Source organism: Salvia hispanica, chromosome 3, assembly GCF_023119035.1.
Source record: "Salvia hispanica cultivar TCC Black 2014 chromosome 3, UniMelb_Shisp_WGS_1.0, whole genome shotgun sequence".
NCBI lineage: Eukaryota > Viridiplantae > Streptophyta > Magnoliopsida > Lamiales > Lamiaceae > Salvia > Salvia hispanica.
In genome coordinates, this window is record NC_062967.1 from 16,432,620 (window position 1) to 16,453,433 (window position 20,814).

Genomic DNA, 20,814 nt, shown 5'->3' on the forward strand with positions numbered 1-20,814 from the left:
TTTTAGATCTATATTTTAGGAGGGAAAATGTGAATGTCGTTCCTATTTGTCTTTTGTTTTATTGCATTTCAATTGGGTATATAAATAAGATTAGACGTGGGGTTATTTCGGCTATCAAATAGTCCTTAAATAATAGCCAAGAACATATTAATCAAAAACTAATTTCTTTCCACTTATATATGCTGACACGTAATGTTTACTCTTACAATATTAATCATTTATTATTTTTACCACAGGAGCCATAATCAGTGATCACTACTTTCTCTACTCAGAGCATTCAAATCATTTTATTAAGGATTTGGATCCACCGGGTGTTTTCCATTCTCGGCTTGGAGTCGGGTGTTTTACACGCAAAAGTAGCGGGCTTCGGGGGAAGAAAACCGGTCGGGTGTTTTGTCATACTCACAAATCACCCGGAGCCGGGTGTTTGCTAATTTGTCCTGATTTTCACTCCATAAAAGGAGTTCTAACTCAATTTAGAACTCTAACCTTCCCCACGACAAATTGAGAGAAAAAAATCGAGAGATACAAGGAGTCATTGAAGGCAAGGAGGCTTCCATTTTCAAGAGATTGAAGAAGAAAGATCCTCCCCAACATCAAGTCTACATTAGGGAGTTCTACCTTTTCTTACTATGTTTTCCTTTGAAGTTTTTGTATTTTCTTTTGTCTTAGCTTCCATTATGAGTAGCTAAGTTCTTATTAGGGATATTGGTGAAGTTTGTATGGAATTCATGGGCTAAATCTTGATTTATGCTTATCCTATGTCTTATGTGGTGGTTTTGTTGGTTGTTATGCTTTTTCATTATCCAATTGATTAGCTACCAGTTTGATATGTCTTATTCTAATTATTGTCGTTGAAAGATGCTTAATTAAATAGTTAAATGACCAACAACTCCGTGCGTTGTATGTGCTCGAGAGAGACATAGCTAGAGAGAGGGCTTGGGTTCGTAGGTTGTAGGAGTTGGTTTCGAAGTGTAGGGAGGAGACTCCGACCTTAGAGGCCGATCAACGTGTTAGGTGCACCCGAGAGGGGGTCTAACCAATTAACCCAACCTTCCTAGCCACACATAAGACCATTTAGATGAGCATGATCCCTAGGTGAACACCCGTGATCCATACCAACGGATCAATATCCCTATCTTTCCAACAGTGAAAACTATCCTTTTTCTTGTCTTATTTCCTTTGCTCTTGCTTTCTTACTTGTTCTTTGATCTTAGTGTAGAAAAACCAAAAAAACCCTTAATAGTCTAGATAGTGTTCTAAATTTACGCCGTAGTACTCAAGCGGCATAGTCTTGAGGATCGATAATTTTTTAACTTGCCACGTGCTACATGCCCCCATTACACTTGTGGGTGACATTTTGGTTGCAGAGTTTAGCATGAGTGGTTTTTGACGTAGTTGCTGAGGGTTCTAATTGCTTTGTGTTTGATATTGTGATAAGATAGAGAATACTAGTTTAGACATTTACTTGCTTTATTTAGTTTAGTTTTCTAGTTTAGCTCTAATTTCCCTTTGTTTCCCTCTCTTTGTGTTGTGTAGGTTTTTTTATGCTCGCAGCTCAGAGAGCATCTACCCACTTGTGCGGGATTAATTCCCAGAGATAGAAGCTGTGATAGAAAGGAGGAGACGAAGAAGCAGAGCTCAAGATTTAGTTGAGCCAATGGAAAATCCAAATGAGAACAACAGGGAGACACACCTCCCTCACTCCCCATGTCAGACAGATCATCCTCAAACTACAACAGCAAATGGAGGAGATGAGAGGAAAAGAGAGGAGGAAAGGAAGAGATACCCGGTTGAGAAATGCATTTGGGAACGTTAATATCCCAATGCCACCCATTGAAGTCAAGAGAGAATGCCAACAATTTTGAGTTGAAGCGGCATTGATCAGTTGTGGAGGCAGCGTGTTTTCTCGGGAAGGCCAGCGGAGGATCCTAATATGCTTGGCCAAATTCCTTGGAGATTGCCAACACAACCAAGCTTAATGGGTTCAGAAGATACAAGTCAAGCTCCAGGCTATTCCCATTCTCATTGACGGGATATGCTAGAGATTGGTTTGATAACAATGGGAGTCGGTTATAAGTTGGGACGACTTAGGCAAAGTTGCTTGGAGAGGTTCTTCCCTCTTGGCTCTGCTCTCAACCTACAGCGGAGATCTCCCACTTTAAAATGAAGAGCCAAGAGTCTATGTTCGAAGCATGGGAGAGATTCAATGCTTTGTTGAAGAGAAGTGTCTAACCATGGAGTTGTCTCGGGCCATCAGTGAGCCTTTTCTATAATGGATGCTCGGAATTTATCAAAAATTGACTAGACTTTGGTTCGGGAGTCATTCTTGGACAAGGAGATCGATGAGTTGAAATTTGGTGGATTTAAAGGCTTGCCTACACTAGCAAGAGTTGGAGCTCCGTCAGAGATGGCTCTATGCGTAGCCGGTTGTTGATCGGATGCATTCGATCTCTACGGCCAACAAATGATGATTCTCGATCAAAAGGTGGATAGCATAAGTTTGGGGATGGCATGACCTCAGCCTACCGTAGAGGATGTTAATTATGTGCATCAAGGAGGAAATCAGGAACTTACACAGTGTCGCCCCAACAATGGGGGTGGTAATTATCGTCATCCCTTCAATACACATCGAATCTTTCGTATGGGAATCAGCTGAATAATGTATCCACCTTTTGATTGAGAATCATCATTTGTTGGTTGAGGAGATTGAATGCATCCAGATCAACAACCGAAGCTACGGCATAGAGCCATCTCGACCGGGCTCAACTCTACTAGTGTAGGCAAGCCTTTGAATTTTAAATCGTACTAGGATATTCTTTGGATAGAAAGCAGGTTCCATCATAATCCGTAAGATAAAAATAAAATCCTATCAACCAAGATTTATACAAATCTTAATTCCATTTAGAATAGACTTCCAGAGAATATATCAAACATTACTCAAGGATTTTAATTATCTAAATCCATTTAAATAGGTTCTTATATATCATTAACATCTGAGTCTATATTTAGAGACATGAATCCAAAAGATAAGGTTAACTTGGATTAATACTTATTTAATCTATCTAAGATTTGTCTTAATAGAATAAAATCTATTCAAATCCATAGGATAAAATAAAATAATATAAATATTTATCCAAATTCATCTAGGATTTATCTTGGAATAAATCCATATAAATCCATAGAATAAGATAATATTATATCATAATTATTCAAATCTATCAAGATTTATCTAGGAACAAATTCATATAAATCTATAAGATAAGAATACAATATTATATTATCACTATCCAAATCCATCTAGAATTTATCTATGAATAAATTCATATAAACTCATAGGATAAGAATAAAAAATAATATTATCATTATCTAAATCCAACTCGGATTTGTCTAGGGAATAGGGATAAATCCACATTAATCCGTAGTATATAGATAAAGATTAGATTGTCATCAAATTTAACTAAGTTGTCTAACAGGAATTAAATCCCTACAAATCCATAAAATAAGGATAAAATCTATAATTAATCCATGATTTAATACATAATTAAATCTCATATAATATATAAAATCCACAAAAGATATATTCAAATCTTATTTCCAAATTAATCTTGAATACTTTCCAAAAATAATTCTAAGGGTTAGGAAACCCTAATCAAGATTTGGAAACAATCTTAGCCGAATCATGCTCGGCAAACACTATGATCTAGACGCCGCCTTTGGCAGGCTCCACTCACACCGCTGAACTTCCTCACCGTTATTGCTGCTGCTGCTGCGTCGTCGCAGCTGCGGCGGCCATGCTCGCATCAGCTGCTGCACGGTGCTCCGCGAACTCCCACTGCTTTTTGCACTGTTCGTCTCGAGTCTGGAAACTGCCCATGAAGGCTCCTACTCGGTGCTGCCTCGCCGTTCCTACGATCATCGTTGCTGAGGCAGCCTTCGCAGCCCGGCTACGACAAAAGCTTCCTCCGAGCCCGGAGACTGCCGATGAAGGGCTCCACTCGAAAAGTTGTCGCCCACCCGGAAAAACTGCGTAGTTTCCAAAAACTCCCGACGCTGCTGCGGAGTAAACTCCTGACGCCGTTCTTGATCTTAATGTACGTCTTGATTCAATTTGAATCATGTACAAACAATTGGAGACTAAGTAATCATTGCATTAAAAATTGGAGACTAAGTACATTAAAAATTACGGAGTGCATACTCTTGTGGGACAGACTCAAAGAAAGAGTGCAATACTCTTTTGGAGACGGAAGAGTAACTCATTATCTACAACCTCAATCCTTCTCTTTCTCTAACATAAATTCTTCCATCTCATATTTCACATTAATTCCTGTATCCTCCGTTGGAGCCAGACTCTGAGATCCAGGCAAGAAGTCAAGACTACATAATTCAACCTTGGGTTTTGTTTTTGTTATTTTTTTTTTTTTTGCTTCATGTCACCATTACTTTTTATTTTTACTACTTGTCTATGAGTAGCTAAACATCTTATGTGAAGTTTTGGTGAAGACTACTTTAACTTATGTGACTAATTGATTTTTGAACTTTTTTCTTAGCTCTTGTGATTATTTTGATTGTTCTTGTTATTATATTGTTCTTTTCTTTGGCCAGTTATAGAGCTATGATGTTTAGCTATATTAATCGATATATAGGTAGCTTTCGAACAATCATCACTTAGATTATCTACACTCGAGAGTGATCCTTTGTGAGGACTTGGTTCTAGGAGTTTTTAGGAATTACGGTCTAAGTATTGGAAGGAATCATTGATAATTAGAATTTAATCAATTGGGTAGGGTGAAATTGAGAGATGACTTAATTTATTGTGCGAATTTCCTAATAATCCTATAGACACATAAAGGTAAAGGTTCTATGCATTTAATTATTACTGAGTTGTTGTAGTTGGATCCTAAAACTCTACATTTTTTTTCGCTTGTTTTGCATTATTTATTTATTTATTTACGCCAATTGCAATCTTATTCCATGTGTTTGATATCCCGATATTGATCTTTAACTATACTAGTTCTACCTTGTATAAGTATGCAAGTATTTTTATTGTTAATAAATAGAGCATCGAAAACCAATATATAAGAGTGGGATCGACATTTCATTAAACCATTTTCTCATTTTTCTTCACAAAGTTAAATAATACTCCTCCGTGCCTTGTCTCCTTGTTGTCTACTTGTAGCTGAGTCGTATTTTTCTTCCCTCTTACTTTCCTTTCTCTTACTTTATTCACTCTTCATCTCTCTACTTTTTCATTTTCTACTTTATTATTCATTTACTTACCTCACTTAACACAACTTTTCTTAAATCCGTGCGAAAAGAACGCCTATACTACGAGAGGACGGAGGAGTAGTAATTTTTTAAAACTACGTGCCGAGTCAAAATGGGATTACAAATGGCAGATAAATGGAGTATATTGGTTTCACATTCCACTATTTTTTTCAACTTATTTTCTTTTATACTACCTCGTACCTCCGTCCACCAAAAATAGATATAGTTGTGTATGATACATGTTTTAATGTGCAATTGAGAAAGTAAAGAGAGGAGAAAAAATATTTAGGGTTGTTTATGACACGGGCTTTAATATGCAATTGGAAAAGTAAGAAAAGTACTCCCTTCGTCTCACAACAAGTGATGGGTTTCTTTTGAACACGAGATTTTAAGAATATGAGTAAATGCGAGTTAAAGTGAAGAGAGTAAAGTAAGAGAGGGGAAAATGTAAAAGAGAAAATAAAGAAAGAGAGAAATAAAATAAGAAAGATTGAAGTTTGTTATTAGATTAAAAAGGAGATTGATCACTTGTGGTGGACAACTCAAAATGGAAAGTTGATCACTTGTGGAGAGCGGGGATGTAAGATAAAAGTAGTATTAATGGTAAGTGATACGCTCGGATTTTGCACTATTTTAAAACCTATATTTGGTCTATTTTTAATGTCAAAGTCACAATTCATGTCCATATTTTGCATATTTTCTCTATTTTGGTGTTTTGACTGTTTTGTGAGATTTGTGCATATTTGAGCCTAAAAAGTCAGGGGAAAAGTAGAAGCTGAAAATCCGGAGTGTTCATGAAGTCCAGCGGTCCATTGTAACATGCGCAACGACCGCTAACCTAGCGACCGCATTAGTAGCGGGCGCTCGGAAAGTTGTGCTAAAATCAAGAAGATGTCCAGCGACCGATGAGAGTGCGCAACGACCGCTACAAGAGATTCGAAGCTATGGGATTACTGGCGACGACCTGCAACACAGTGTAGCAAGCTGTCAAAGTCGAAACTACGAACCATTATGCAGCGAGCCGAGCGCGACGGCCTATTGTGCGAAACGCAAGCCAATTTGACCTACTCTCCCCAAGATTTACCAAACTTAGCCATCTTTTACCTTATTCTCATATAACTCGATTTTTTCCCCTATAAATACCTCCTCAAACCTCTTCATTTACATCTTCTTTTTGCCTCATAATTCTAGACCATAACATTGAGAGAGTTCTTCATTGTGCCGGAGGTTGAAGAAGGAATCAAGAGAAGATCAAGGCCAAGGATTCAATGTTTGGGTTTTATTGCTTTAGTTACTGTTCGTTTGTTTTCCCCTTTTTCTATGTTTTTAGCTTATTCGATGTAATACCCCATAACTATTAAAAATAAATAATAATAAAAAATAAGCTATTATATTTTTGGGTATTTTCAAAAGTATTTTTGAAATTTTTTAAGCTGTCAATTGATTAATTGTAAAGGTTTTGAACTAATGAGTTCGTTTTCCAAATGTTTTACGGGTTGTCCGACTTAGACCGAGGATGCGCCTAGCAAAATATATAAGGTCTAAGTGTTTGTATTGATTTATTGGATGAAATTAGTAGTTTATAAAATTGAAATCAAATTAGAAATTATTAGAGTTTTTTGTTTGATGCTTTTTATTTGTTTTTATATGTGTAAGTGTGGGGTTGTGTCAATATGATGATAAAAAAAATAAAAAAAAGAAATTAAATCCTATTTCTAAACACCCACTTAGAGTGCCCCACCAAAAAAAAGGGTCGCCCCGGGAAAACCAGGGGGCCCGCAAACCCCGGGCCCCTTTTGGGGGGGTGGGGGGCCGCGGTGGGGGGGGTGGACGGGGGGCGCGCCACGATAGTGGGCCGGCCGCGCGAGCGCGGGCCCGGGGCGGGCCCTCGTATAGTGATGGCCACGACCCGGGGTTTTTCCCCTTTTCGGTTTTTTTTTTTTTTTTTTTTTTTTTTTTAAATTCAAAATTTTTTTCTTTTATCCTAAAATTTATATCTTTTTTTTTACTTTTTTTTTTACAATTTACCTTTTCCCCCTTGATTTAAATTTTTTTGAAAAATTTCCGAGCGGGGGCACCCGGTTATGGGGGTTCGGGGGGGGGGTTTTCCCCCCACCCCCCCGGGATGGAGTCCCCCCCCTCTCCTCCCGAGGGGGGGGCCCCATGTCGCCGGGGCCGTGGGCTACAAACACCCCCCCCAAGGGGAGTCCTCGGCTTTTTTGGGAAAAATACCCGGGGTCGACCCAAACCCAAAGGAGGGGGCTATCGATTTGAATGGACCCCAATTAACTTCCCGTCCCATTTAAGCCCCCCCGGCCCCCGGGCGTCATTCTCCGTTGATGAATCGATAGATTCACGGGGGAACAATTGAGGGGGTTCCCCGATACCCGGCCCCGACGCCCGTCGAAAGGCGGGGAAAAGGAAGCGGGGGAAAAGCACCCGGTGGCGGGGCCCGAAGTGGCGCGGGAATGGCGGGCGAAAAAGGCGCGGCGAAGCGTGGGGGAAAGGTTTCCGCAAAGATAAGCGCGCGGCGGGGGGAAAAGGCGGGGCCCCAGGGTGGTGGGCGGCGGGGGGAAAAGGGCGGGGGCCCCGGCGGTGGTCGAAAAGGGGTTTTTTGTCCCAAGACCCCAAATCCGTTTTTATTGCTAGGGCAGGGGGCCCGGTGACGACAGTTTCCCAGGGAAAGCACGGATCGGACCGACTTATCCCGGCGGAAAGTCTTGGTGGTGTACAATAATTCAAACCGTCGGGAGCGTCGACCGTACCGTCAGTTGGGAAAGGGAATTGGGCGGGATCACTGGGTTCCCGGAAGTTCATTGGTATATACGAGAACGGTTTGGTTTTGGGGTGGCCGGGCCCCGACTAAAATCCGTCGTCTTTTTCCCCAATGTCCCGGTAGGCAAGAAGTTTCCCTGCGGGGGGGAATTCCTCGTTCGGGGCCCCCCAAAATTGGGGCCATGCGGGAAACGCGCCCCGGTTCAAGGCCCAAAGGAAAAAAAGGCGGGCGGGGCGGCCTACGGGGGAGGGTGCGGCGGTTGAAAACCCGACCCCAACGACGGGAAAAAGGAGGAGCCCCCCCCCACTATCCGGCGCCCCGGCCCCGGGAATTAAATCCGCCACCCAAGAGGCCGCTAGATCGCCTCCCAGTTGCCTCCTGAAAACTCGGGCCGGGCCGTCTGCCCCCCGGATCGGCCGGCGGCATTGCAAAACCCCAAGTCGTGCGGATGAAAAAGGGAAAACCCCAAGGACCCTGGCCTTGTAGGTTTTGGGCCGCCCCGATCCAAAGATGTCCTACGACCCCCTTAGTGAGGCAAAGGTCCGTTGTTGGGGTGGGAGGACACGGCGGCGCGGCGCGGGGACCTCGGGCGGTGGCGGTGGTGGTGGCGATGATGACGTTGGCGGTGGCGGTGAAACGGGTGAAGATGAAGTGGCGGATTTTGATGATGAGCCCAGTAGTCGGCGTGGCGGTTTTTTTTATGTTTTTTTTGCGTTTTCCCAAACCAATTTTCGTTGTATAATTTTCCCCCGGTTTATAATACAACGAAGTTTTGGGTTTTTCGATTTATTTTTCATTAAATTATGCTTTTTATTTAATTATTGTAGTCTAACAATTTTAATTGTAGTGGGGTTAAAATATAGACAAAATGGAAAAAATAAAAATTTTTGGGGGTTTTGGCCATGTCCCTATAGGGGGAAACATGGGTTTTTGGGGCCCCGGGCCACATTTTGTGGGGGACATTTGGGTTTGGCCCGGCCATTTAGTGGGCCCCTTTAAACCCTTTAGGATCTAGAATCCCCCCACACACACGCTTCACCCAAACAACACACTAAATATCTCTCTCTCTAAAATTTCCCTCTATGAACCTCTCCCCAACTCTCTTTCTAAACACCCACGTACAGCAGCAACCCAGAAACATGGGCCCCCCTCCAGACCACCACCATCTTCTGTTCCTCGGGGGCGCCATGGCTGTCGGCAATCGGCCCCCCCCCTCCTTGCTGCAGCTTCTCCCTCTCCATCTTCTCCAACCTCCATTTATAGATTTTAAGGATGAATCTTTCTTCCCCAAAACTCTTTCCTTGAAATTTTAAAGGTAGAAATTGAACTCTTTGATTATCTCCTTCCTAAGTTGATGTTTGTGGATTTGATTTCAAGCTTTGTGTTTTTTGGTTGTCAATGTGTAAAAGTGAGAATTTTTTTTGTTTTGTCTAAAATTGGGGATTTTTGTTATGTTGATTGTTTTAAATTTTTTTCTTGGTAGTTGGAGATGAAGTTGTATGAATGGGGTGGCTTGAATCAATTTTTTATTGAGTGAGTAGGATTATTTTAAACCCTAGATACAAAGGGCTGCTTGATTTTGATTTTGATTTTGTGGTGATGCATTTGAAACTATACTTTTTATTTAGGAAATGAACTTCTAGGTAATGGTTTTGGACAGCCAGTAAGTACACTGTTTAAACAGTAGGTTTCGGGGGGTTTTTTTGACAGATCAAAAAAATTCATTTTTTGGCTCATATTTTTCCAAAATTACCCTCAGATGTCTTCTACGTTGTCATCAAAAATTTAGCCTCAACCGAGTTCACATGCATTTATTATGAATTTTTTTAAAATGACTGCCCGTTTCTGGCAGGGTTTTTGAAAAAATATTCATAAATATTAAACGAAAAGGAATTGCAAGCTCAAAAATTTAAACCTCATAAACCTGACTTTAATATGTTTCTTTTGCAATTGGTTTCTTTGATTTTTGACTTACGAGGGCAATTCAAATGATTTTCCCAAAATTAGTGCTTTCTGCCATGATTAGTAACTGAAAATTGTAAAACATGATTTTGTTATTTCCTTTTTTTAGTAATCTATTGGAGTGAGATGATTATGAACGAATTGCTTTAAATAATGATAGGGAGGGGTGTGTGATTTTTTTTTGGAATTGTCTAATCTTTTTTCGTATTATTTTGTGAATTATTTCAATTGATGGGATAAGTAGTTTGGCGGGTTTTTTTACCTTTATGGTTTTTTTTGGATTTATTGTTTAGTTTATTAAAATGGAGTGTGTTGTGAGTTGAATGAAATTGTATAGGTGTTAAAGCTTATGTTAAAATTTTTTGTTGGATAAAAAAATTTTTAAAGTGGATTATGATTCTTTGTTGTTTTTTTTTTTTTTTTTTTTTTGGAAATTATTTTGCTATGTTTGGTTATGTGTTTTAAAATAGAAGATTACTTTGTTTCAAAAAAGAGTTTAATTTGTTAAGTTTAAGTTTGAGAGTTTAAAAAACTAAGTTAAAATTTCTTAAGTGCTAGGGGTGGGCCCTCCCAAAGGGTGAGGATGGACAAATTTAAAACCCAAACGAGGAGGTTATTTTGAATTTAAAAATTTTAGTTTGGGGTTTCCCTTTTACGTAGCGTGGTGGTTACATGGTTATAATCATTGTTGTGTCGTCGTCATTCATATGAGCTTATGGGCCCACGAGGGGTCAGATCCCCGAGGGGTCATATGGGTTACAGCCCCCCAACGCCCAGGGGGCGGGGCCCCCGAGGCCGAGACTAGTCTCATATAGATGTCGACAAAGTTGAGGGTGGTTCTTATGTTATGATTAATTTAAAAATTGGTTATAAACCCACCGGGGTATTCCCATTAAAATGTGCTTGCATACTCACACCCCGGGTTATTTAATGTTTTTTGGGTTAAGGAGTCGGTAACGGGGGGCGGTCCGTGGTCCGCTATGTTTGACTAGTAGACCCCTTTTGGGATTTGGGTAAAAATGGTTTTTTTGAGAGTAAACTTGATAACTTTTATGCTATTATATTTTGAATGATGTGGTTTCAATCCGATTAAACGGGGTTTTTATTTTGGTTGGATTCTTTTTGGGTGAAGTATCTATATTTTTAACAAAAGATATTTTGGCATAGATATTTTATCAAATATTTTAGTTTAAAAATATTCTTATTAGTGTTCTTTAAATTGTTTTATATATAAAAAAAATATGTCAAAGATGATATTTCTTTTAAGTTTATAAAATTGTTTTCCCTTTTTCTTATTTCCATTTAAATTTGAATTTTAAAAATAAAAAAAAAATTAGAATTTTAGTATTTTGGTTTTCGTCACCCCTTTATAGAATTAAAAGGTTTCATTGATTATGTGTAACTAAACTCATAGGATTATAGGGATGTGTTAGTAACGACTTTTGGGTTTTTCAAATTGTTTTTATTAGTATTAGTTTTTTTTTACTTTGTTTTGGTTATGTGTAACTAGACTCTAGGATTATAGAGATGTGTTAGTAACGACTTTGGTTATACAAATTTCCCTTTTCTATTGGGATTGTTTTTTTTTACTTGTTTTTTCCCCAAGTTGTTACTAATTTCTTCATGCTTGGTGACACATTTGATGAAAATTTAATATAACTTGCTAAATAATCGTGAGAGGAGGGTTTTGGGGAGTTAGCTTCCCTTAAAACGGCCTTTTTAAATTTGGGTGATGACTTTTCAAGGGTTTTAGGAGCTTTTAGGAGTTACGAATCTAGGATTGACAAACCTAGTAATCTACGCTTGTACCACATGAGCATAACTTGTGTGACTCGTTTTTTTCGAAGTATAAAGCTGTGCTAGGGTATTGTAGTTGGAACTTGTATAACCATAAACTGTGATAGCACATCCCTGGAATTCTGTTATCTCTCATATGTTTATCTCTTTTAATTTGTTGCAATTAGTTGTTTATTGCTTTCAAGTTGTTCTCGTTTTCAAAAGATTTCAAAACTCTCGTTTTTCCAAATAGTGAAAGAAGCTTAGTAGAAAGAGGACGTCTGTGATTCTATTAATGTTCGATATCCAGTCTTGACCTTTAGCTATACTATATATACTCTGTATACTTGCGAGGTTTATTTAGTGCTAATAAAAAGTGTATCACTAAGTTGTTTACTTGTGGTGAGAAGAAGGGAGTAAGATAGAAGTAGTATTCGTGAATGTGGGATGTACATAGGGATGTCAATCACCCGAAACCGTGGATTGATCCGAATAGCTCGATAAAATTAGTGGATTATGGTTGCAATTTTGTAACCCGAACAAACGGGCTAAATGGGTTAGCCGAATGGGTTGGCGGGTTGAACGGTTAGCCCGAATGGATTCGGGTTGACTTATTATTCCGTCATCGATTTTCTCCACTATTGTTTTACCACACCAAAGATAATCAAGACAAAATTAAAAATTATCCCATCAAAATCTTAATATATTTATCATTTTAATAATTATTCATGTAAAATATGATTTTTTAATTTTCATAAAGAATTCATTTTGAACAATACCAAAAAAATGACACGAACACAAGCTTTAATTCAAATTGATTTATTTAATTTTAATTTATTTTTGTTTGTTGTAGTTGATCGAGATGAAAGACTTATCTCTAACTATTATCAAGAAAACTATGAAAATTTGAAGATTTTATAGGATTTAAAAAAATTAAGAATAAAAATATCTAAAATTTAAAATCATTTTCTAGAGAAAATTTTTGATATAAGATTTCCAAAAGTTTTTAGGCCCGAATAGCTTAATGGGTTTGCACAAAACCAGGGTTAGGGTTGAAATTTTTGCCAAAAATTCATAACCCGAATATGCACCCAAATAGCCCAACAACCGAATGGATTGACCGAATCCGAACGGTTAACTTGATCGACATCCCTAGGTGTACATCATTAATAAGGTTTAAATGTTTAAAACTTTCTATATTTAGAAATTAGTGTAATTTTAATGGACGACCAAAATGAAACTGTAATGCTGACGAGGAGTACCATTTTTTCATGGACCTAATTTAAAATCCCTGTTTATGAATATAAAGAATGTACTCCGCCTTCATAGAATGTCATTTTTCCATTTTGGGCTTCCATATTAGTAGTGTTTTTTTTTTTATTAAAAAGTAACATATGTTCCCACTTTTACCTTTCCATCTCTCTTACTTACTATCTCTATGTTTTCCATTCTCCTACTATATTATAATTTTTACACCTTTTTTTAATCTTTGTTTAAAAAGAATCTCCATCACTATGAACGAGGAAGTAGTAGTACTTTCTCAATCTCATTCAACCCGTCTCTTTTTTATTTTTAATTTATCGACTCAGATGTCGTTTTTTTATAAATATAAATAAATTCTTCTTTCAAAATTAAAATATTTAACTACTATACATTTTTTTTCTCACCTCTCACCTAAGAACTTCTCTTAAAATTTCATACAATTGGACGATGTGGATATGGACGGAGGGAGTAACTTTCAAGAAGGGATTATATTCCCCACGTGTTATTAGTGAGGGGTGAGATGGTGACCTCAAAATCAACTAAAACCTCAAGCTAATAGTATTAATAATTCGAGCAGACCAACTAAAACTCAACCTCTCACTGAAATTGGTGCTTCGAACAAGCAAATCATACAGAGAAATCGCCAATCTAATTCCCCTTGGCGTTTAGTTCTTCATTGCAAGGATTCTTGATTGGTTTCCTCATTTGGGCGTTTTTCTATTTCCATTTTCCAACGGAGAATCAGAGTGTGATTTCGTTGAGGCAAATAGTCAAACACTTTAATGGCGTCGATAAAATCCTTCCCCACGGGATTGGAGGGTTCCACACTCGCGAATCGTCATCGCCCATTGATTTCTGTACTAGCCTACAGGCCGAGGAAAGTTGGGGGAATTGCGGATTGCAATTCGCCGGTGGATCTTCTCAGCAGACGGCGGAGTTTGGGCAGACAGCGTGTAAAGGCTGCTTCGGCGGAGGATGAGGCGGAGGACAGTTTGCAGGCCACGATTGAGAAGAGCAAAAAGGTTCTCGCTATACAAAAAGACCTTTTACAACAGGTTCTTTTTTTCATTTCTTCAAATTTTTAATGTACATTTATTCTATTTCCACACGTGTCTGCGCTATGTTTCTACTTTTCATTTTTCATGTAATACTATATCTTTACTGAATCTCTTCATATTCTGCTGGAATCATTTTTGCTTTTGTTGTGTTGCAAAGTAGAGATATTCTTTTTGCATTGAGGTTCCTTCTTTTAAAAAGGAAATCATCTAGTTGTAGTAATACTTGGTCGGAAAATAGACTTTTGATTTTGTGGATACTTTATTACTTTGGATTCATTGAGAGTGAAATGATGTTCATTATTGATGAACGGTCTTCTATAAATGACTCAACTATGGTGGAAAGGGAGGGAGTACTATTTTGGTCTAATGAAAAGTTGTGCTTCTATATGATTCTTATTTTCAGATTGCTGAAAGGAAGAAATTGGTTTCATCGATCAAAAATACCTTAATCGGGTCTGAAGGTGGCGAACAGCCTTATAAGGAGAGTAAGGTCACTATTTCCAGTGCGAAGCTTCGGCTGAAAGTGAAGGTATTTATATTAATCAGGACTATGAGCTCCCATTCCTATGAATATGCACTGTCCATTCCCGGTAAATGCATGTCAAGCTTCATCTCTATTAAAAATGTTGTTGCACAACTTGGAAACAATCTTCCCACTAATGGAAATGCCAATCACTTTAAACAATTCAAAGCATATAGTTCCAATCTTGAATTCTGCTACAAAATCTGAAGGTAATTATGTGAGTCAGGGCCCAAATATGAAATGAATGAATGATATTTTTATATCATTTGAAATGTTGGTTACATATGCAACAGAAAATGGAAATGACCTTCCTGTTAATCGAGTTCCATTCGATGCTAGTCCCACAAAGCAGCCGAAAGCTGATAGCTCTTGGGGTGTCCAATCTAAGGAAGTGCCAAAAATGCCATGGCAATCCTCTGCACCGCCTATACCACAGCCTTCGTCAAGTAATAGTTTTTACAATGAGTCAAAATATAGTGCTGAGGTGATAACGTCTAGTACAAATACCTATACTGAAGAAGATTCAGATGGAAAGTCCAAGGATACTACAATAAAGACATCGATCATACTTGAAAAATCATCAAGGAAGGAAGAGGAGCAACATGAAGATGCAAGAGAATCAAACCCCGAGAATGGAAATGTTAAAGCTGAAGATCCCACGAACGAAGATGCTAACCCTCCACTGGCTGGGGCCAATGTAATGAATGTGATCATTGTTGCTGCTGAATGTGCACCTTGGGTCAAGACTGGTAATCATTATCTGAGTTGTATGAAATATTTTGATGGGGTATACTTTCCTTAAGAGTAGAGATATTATCGCTCATGAGAATTTTGACTTAGGAAAAATTAAATAACGTAACAAGGCCTAAAGGGACATATTCCAAGCTTCCTATTTCTATATATAACATACACCATATCTTAGATTTTTGTCATCCAATATGCTCTGCAATGAATTCTTAAATAAAACATATAGATATATATTAAACCATCATTCTTCAGTCTTCACAAGAGATTTTCACATACACGATATATATATGATGTGTCCACTGCTTTCTCAATGTCACTTGATACTAATTTATGAATATTTTTCCTTAGGTGGGCTTGGAGATGTTGCTGGATCTTTACCTAAGGCTTTGCTAGGCTGGGCACAGAGTCATGGTAACTCTTCATTGAGAAAGCCATGTAGTAATTAAACTTATACAGTCTATAATTATGGCTTTTAGTAAACAAAAGTTTGTATAGTTGAGCAATATATCGTTCCAGATTGTTAACTATGCACCTGATTATCTCTGTTATATCTGTGCTATTTTGTCATTTGCAAACTACCGTTGGCAAGTTGTATATGGTCAAGATTGTGAGGTGTGTGTGTGTGTGTGTGTGTGTGTGTGACTGAGGAAGAGCGAGAGAGATAGAGAGGTTAAGTTAACTATAGTCCTTCCTTTATAAAATATAGAAAAACATTATTCTACATGGCAGAGAGTTTTAAACTGATTTCTGCCTTTTCACCCCGGCCGACGGGTCACTGACAGGTTGTTGTACCTCGCCTATGGTGATTATGTTGAAGCTCAAGATTCAGGTGTTAGGAAGAGATATCAAGTAGATGGTCAAGTAAGTTATGAATATTAAATTTTAAAACCCTTTTTTATATAGTTGTATGACATCATGATGTTTTGCAGGATTTTGAAGTTAATTACTTCCATGCCTACATCGATTGTGTCGATTTCGTATTTATTGATAGCCCTCTCTTTGGAATATTGGGAACAATATATATGGAGGAAATCGTACGGTAAGTTTCTCATTAATTTTTAGTTGAATTCTGCAAAAAGTATTCTTTTCTTGATGACAGGGAACTCTAGGGCTATATGCTTTGACAGAACTATATATCCTTTTTTGGAAACTTTAGATTAATGAGTAGTTCCTTACAATTTTGTTATGCTTCTACTAGAAGCGTCAGATTCTGATTTCTTCATGCATGCTATACGTAGATATATTCTAATTGCTAACATTCTAATATAATCTCTATTTTACTCATTCTTGCAGGATATTCTGAAGCGCATGGTGTTGTTCTGCAAAGCAGCTGTCGAGGTATCACCAATTAAGTGTAGTATAGGCATTGTATGCTAGTGTTCTCACTGGAAACATTTTATGATAACTCTAGTCCTTTAAATGACCACTTTACACACGTTTGCAACCGCATAATACATCTTGGTTAATCTCCCTTTTTCTAATAAAGGGCAAAGGTAGCATGCCATATGGTGGTTGGGGTGGGGAGAGTATATGATTTACAAAGACTGTAAACTGCAGGTGCCTTGGCATGTTCCCTGCGGTGGAGTTTGCTATGGAGATGGAAATTTGGCATTCATTGCAAACGATTGGCACACTGCCTTGCTGCCCGTCTACCTTAAGGCATACTATAGGGACAATGGCTTAATGCAATATGCGAGATCTGTCGTCGTGATTCATAACATAGCTCATCAGGTTCGTTCCTTCTACATTATAGTCTTTTTAGTGGCTTTCAGATTCTACTTTTTACACATGAAATAAGGGGTTAATGCAATTCACATTTGTTTGTATGAAACTGTTTACCAGTAGATGATGGCCTCTAAATTAACATTTTTTATGGAAGTAGGTCGTGGTCCTGTCGATGATTTCAACATCGTGGATCTTCCACCTCACTATCTCGACGTATTCAAATTGTACGATCCAGTTGGAGGAGAACACTTCAATATCTTTGCTGCAGGTCTTAAAACTGCTGATCGTATTGTTACAGTTAGTCACGGATACGCTTGGGAGCTAAAAACTTCTGAAGGTGGCTGGGGTCTACACCAAATTATTAATGAGAACGACTGGAAGCTACGTGGAATAGTGAACGGGATTGATACAAAAGAATGGAGCCCTGAGGTGGACGTTCACCTGAAGTCTGACGGGTATGTTAATTACTCCGTCGACACCTTGCAAATAGGTAAATCTCAGTGCAAAGCAGCACTGCAAAAGGAGCTAGGACTGCCCGTACGTGAAGATGTTCTAGTGATTGGCTTCATCGGGAGGCTCGATAATCAAAAGGCGTGATCTGATAGCTGAAGCAGTGCCATGGATGATGGGACAGGACGTGCAGCTGGTGATGCTGGGCACGGGTAGGCACGATCTCGAGGAGCTGCTGAGGAAGTTCGAGAGAGAGCACTACGACAAGGTGAGAGGATGGGTTGGCTTCTCTGTGAAGACGGCTCACAGAATAACTGCTGGTGCGGATATACTCCTGATGCCGTCGAGGTTCGAGCCATGTGGTCTGAATCAGCTCTATGCAATGCGTTATGGAACGATCCGGTCGTGCATGCTGTGGGCGGGCTAAAGGACACCGTGCAGCCCTTCAACCCGCTTTGAGGAATCAGGGCTTGGATGGACATTCTCCCGAGCAAGAAAGACGAGCTGATACACGCTCTGGGGAACTGTTTCTTGACATATCACGAGTACAAAGAGAGCTGGGAGGGGCTGCAGAAACGCGGTATGTTGAGAGATCTGAGCTGGGACAATGCGGCACAGAACTACGAGGAAGTTCTTGTTACGGCCAAGTATCAATGGTGATATCTGTGTCCTAACATCAGCTGCATCACTTTTGACTGTGTTTGAAGAATTGAAGTATAGTAGGATGTCTTTTTACTGTGGAATTGATGTGTTTAAAGTAGTAGGATATGTGGTAGGTGTCTCTGAAGATAATCATTTTGTTAGGTTTCTCATAGAATACTTTGGTCAACTTCTTGTAATCATAATACTCCTTTAATTAATGAATCAACTACCTACTTTGTAGTGTCAAATATGATCCCAGATACGTTTTCTATAACGAAATGATAGTGTATTTGTTTCTTTTTCATTCACCGAAACGATGACATTTTTCCTAGAAGAATGGGAGAACATTTTGTAATTGATCTTCATTAAATAACAGTCCAGAGATGATGACTTGTAAAGACTCAAGATCGAACCTTGTGAGACCTTTGTATCCCTTGCCCGAGCGGAGAATTTGTTTCCATCCTTATCAAAAGTAGAAGTATAGCACAGGCGTCCAAAGGGTATGTCGTCAAAGGCAAGGAGCACATGGTCCGGAAGCTTAAGAAGTTCATTTGTAGACTCAAGCAAACATTTAGATCATGAAACATGTGTTTCGATTATGATAAAGATTTGAAGAGTGTCACGCCAAGAGTTGTGTGCATAATAAAATTAAATTTGCTAACGTGATATTCTTGGCACTCTATGTGGATAATATCTTATTGTTTGGCAATAGTAAGAACATGTTATCGACATGAGAAACGGGTTGTCTACTCAATTTGAGATGATGATATGGAAAAAGCTGGACACATTTTAGGAATCAAGATTTTTTGAGATCTCCAGAAAAATGTTGTGACTATTAAAAAAATCCTATTCCAATATCAATGCAATGTTTAAGCGTTTAATCATGAAAATTTCAATAAAAGATTTTCTACTTTTTGGACATGGAATTATCCCTTCTCAAGAAAGAGGGAATGAGATGGATTCCATATGCATCGCGTTGGAAGCCTCATGTATGTTATATGATGTGTACTACGATAGATATTTATTTTTCCCTAGGCTTGGTAGCAAGATAGTCGACCTCGGCTAAGGACATTAGACTGCGGTAAAAAACAAACTTAAGCACTTGAAAAAGACTAAACGATATTCTCTAGTTTAACAGCATCCAGTCGTGCCATATGGGGTATATCGATCCAGACTTCGACTAATTGGGACTGAGAAAAGCTACATATGGCTATGTGTTCTCATTAGAATGTGGTGTTGTGACGCTGGAGGACTTTGGAGTATAAGTGCATTGCGGACTCCAAAATGGAAGGCTGAATATGTGGGTGCTTCGATGTTGCTAAGGAAGTTGTTTGGCTCAAACTTCTTAATAGACTTCAACATAAGTTTGAGTATGACCAAGAGTATTAATATGTATTGTGATTGCTAGGGTTTGGTGTCCCTTGCACGAAGTCATGCATTCACAAATAAATCATACATATGGATCTATCTGACCGATTATAGGAATAGGTCTCGTTATTTGACTATAATTAATTAATATCTATTTTCAAGAGTTGTCTAGTTCAAAACATTCATTTATTATTCTTGAATAAATCACAATTGACCGGGTTTCTAAATAATAAAATATCAAACTGGACTCACCCAACACACGATTCATTGTAATAATAGATACTTAGCACCTCTAGACATTGATCGTCACAACCCAAGATATCGATTCTTCGTTACGCACCATTTCATAAATCAAAGTAGTGCATAATCAATATCGTAAGCTCAATGTTATGTCAACAATGACTAAGAAATAACAATCACCGAGACCTCGCCTTTTAGTAAATGTAGCAAAAAGACTTATCTCAACGGGTAGATCCTTCGGCTTCTACACTACACTAGTGTCGTTTATTTCCTAAGGTAAGGAAACATACATACGACACTGCAACCTTTCGCGATAGGTAGTCAAAACCTATCTAGGTTGTGAAATTTTATTTGTTTTCTACAAAGAACCGATTGCATCACCTTTTGTGAACATCGTTCACGATAAGTCTACTATGCAAAAGATTTAGACTTTTTTGCTTCTTATACATTTAAATTTTTGAGAAATATTTTATAAATGCATAAGCAAACACCGATGAGATAAAATTACTTCTTTCTCCTTAGGTTAAAAATGGATTGTAGAGGTTATGGTATTCAAGCAATTCTATACGTGCAACATGCTCGAAACATAATTTTCGAGTACCAATCCTAAAAATCTCTCACTTATACTCAAAATCATGCTTTCGATTATACCTTTGCCGAAACTCTCCCACAATATCATATTTTCACGAAATCATAAGTATCAATTTTGGTTGATAAACATAATATCAGCATCACACAAAAACAATACTATTATTATTCTTATCCTATAAAATCATTTTTCAAGCTTTAATCTAATACCATGCAATTAGGATTTCGTTGGAATCATTATAGTATAGGAGTCCCGGTTAAACATTTCCATAAAAAGTGAAATAAAAATATATAGAATAAAACACTAAAAAGCACAAGTAAAATCACATCCAAATAATAAAATAAATAATAATGCAAATGTATCCCACATTCCATTATCACACATTCCAATATTACACACTCAAACATTTCTTAAAACGAGGCGGAGG

At 38.2% G+C, this 20,814-nt stretch overlaps 1 pseudogene; it reads left to right on the forward strand.

Annotated features, from left to right (window-relative positions):
- The first annotated feature begins 13,493 nt into the window (after positions 1 to 13,493).
- LOC125215232 lies at positions 13,494 to 18,438 on the forward strand (annotated as a pseudogene).
- The last annotated feature ends 2,376 nt before the right edge of the window (positions 18,439 to 20,814 follow it).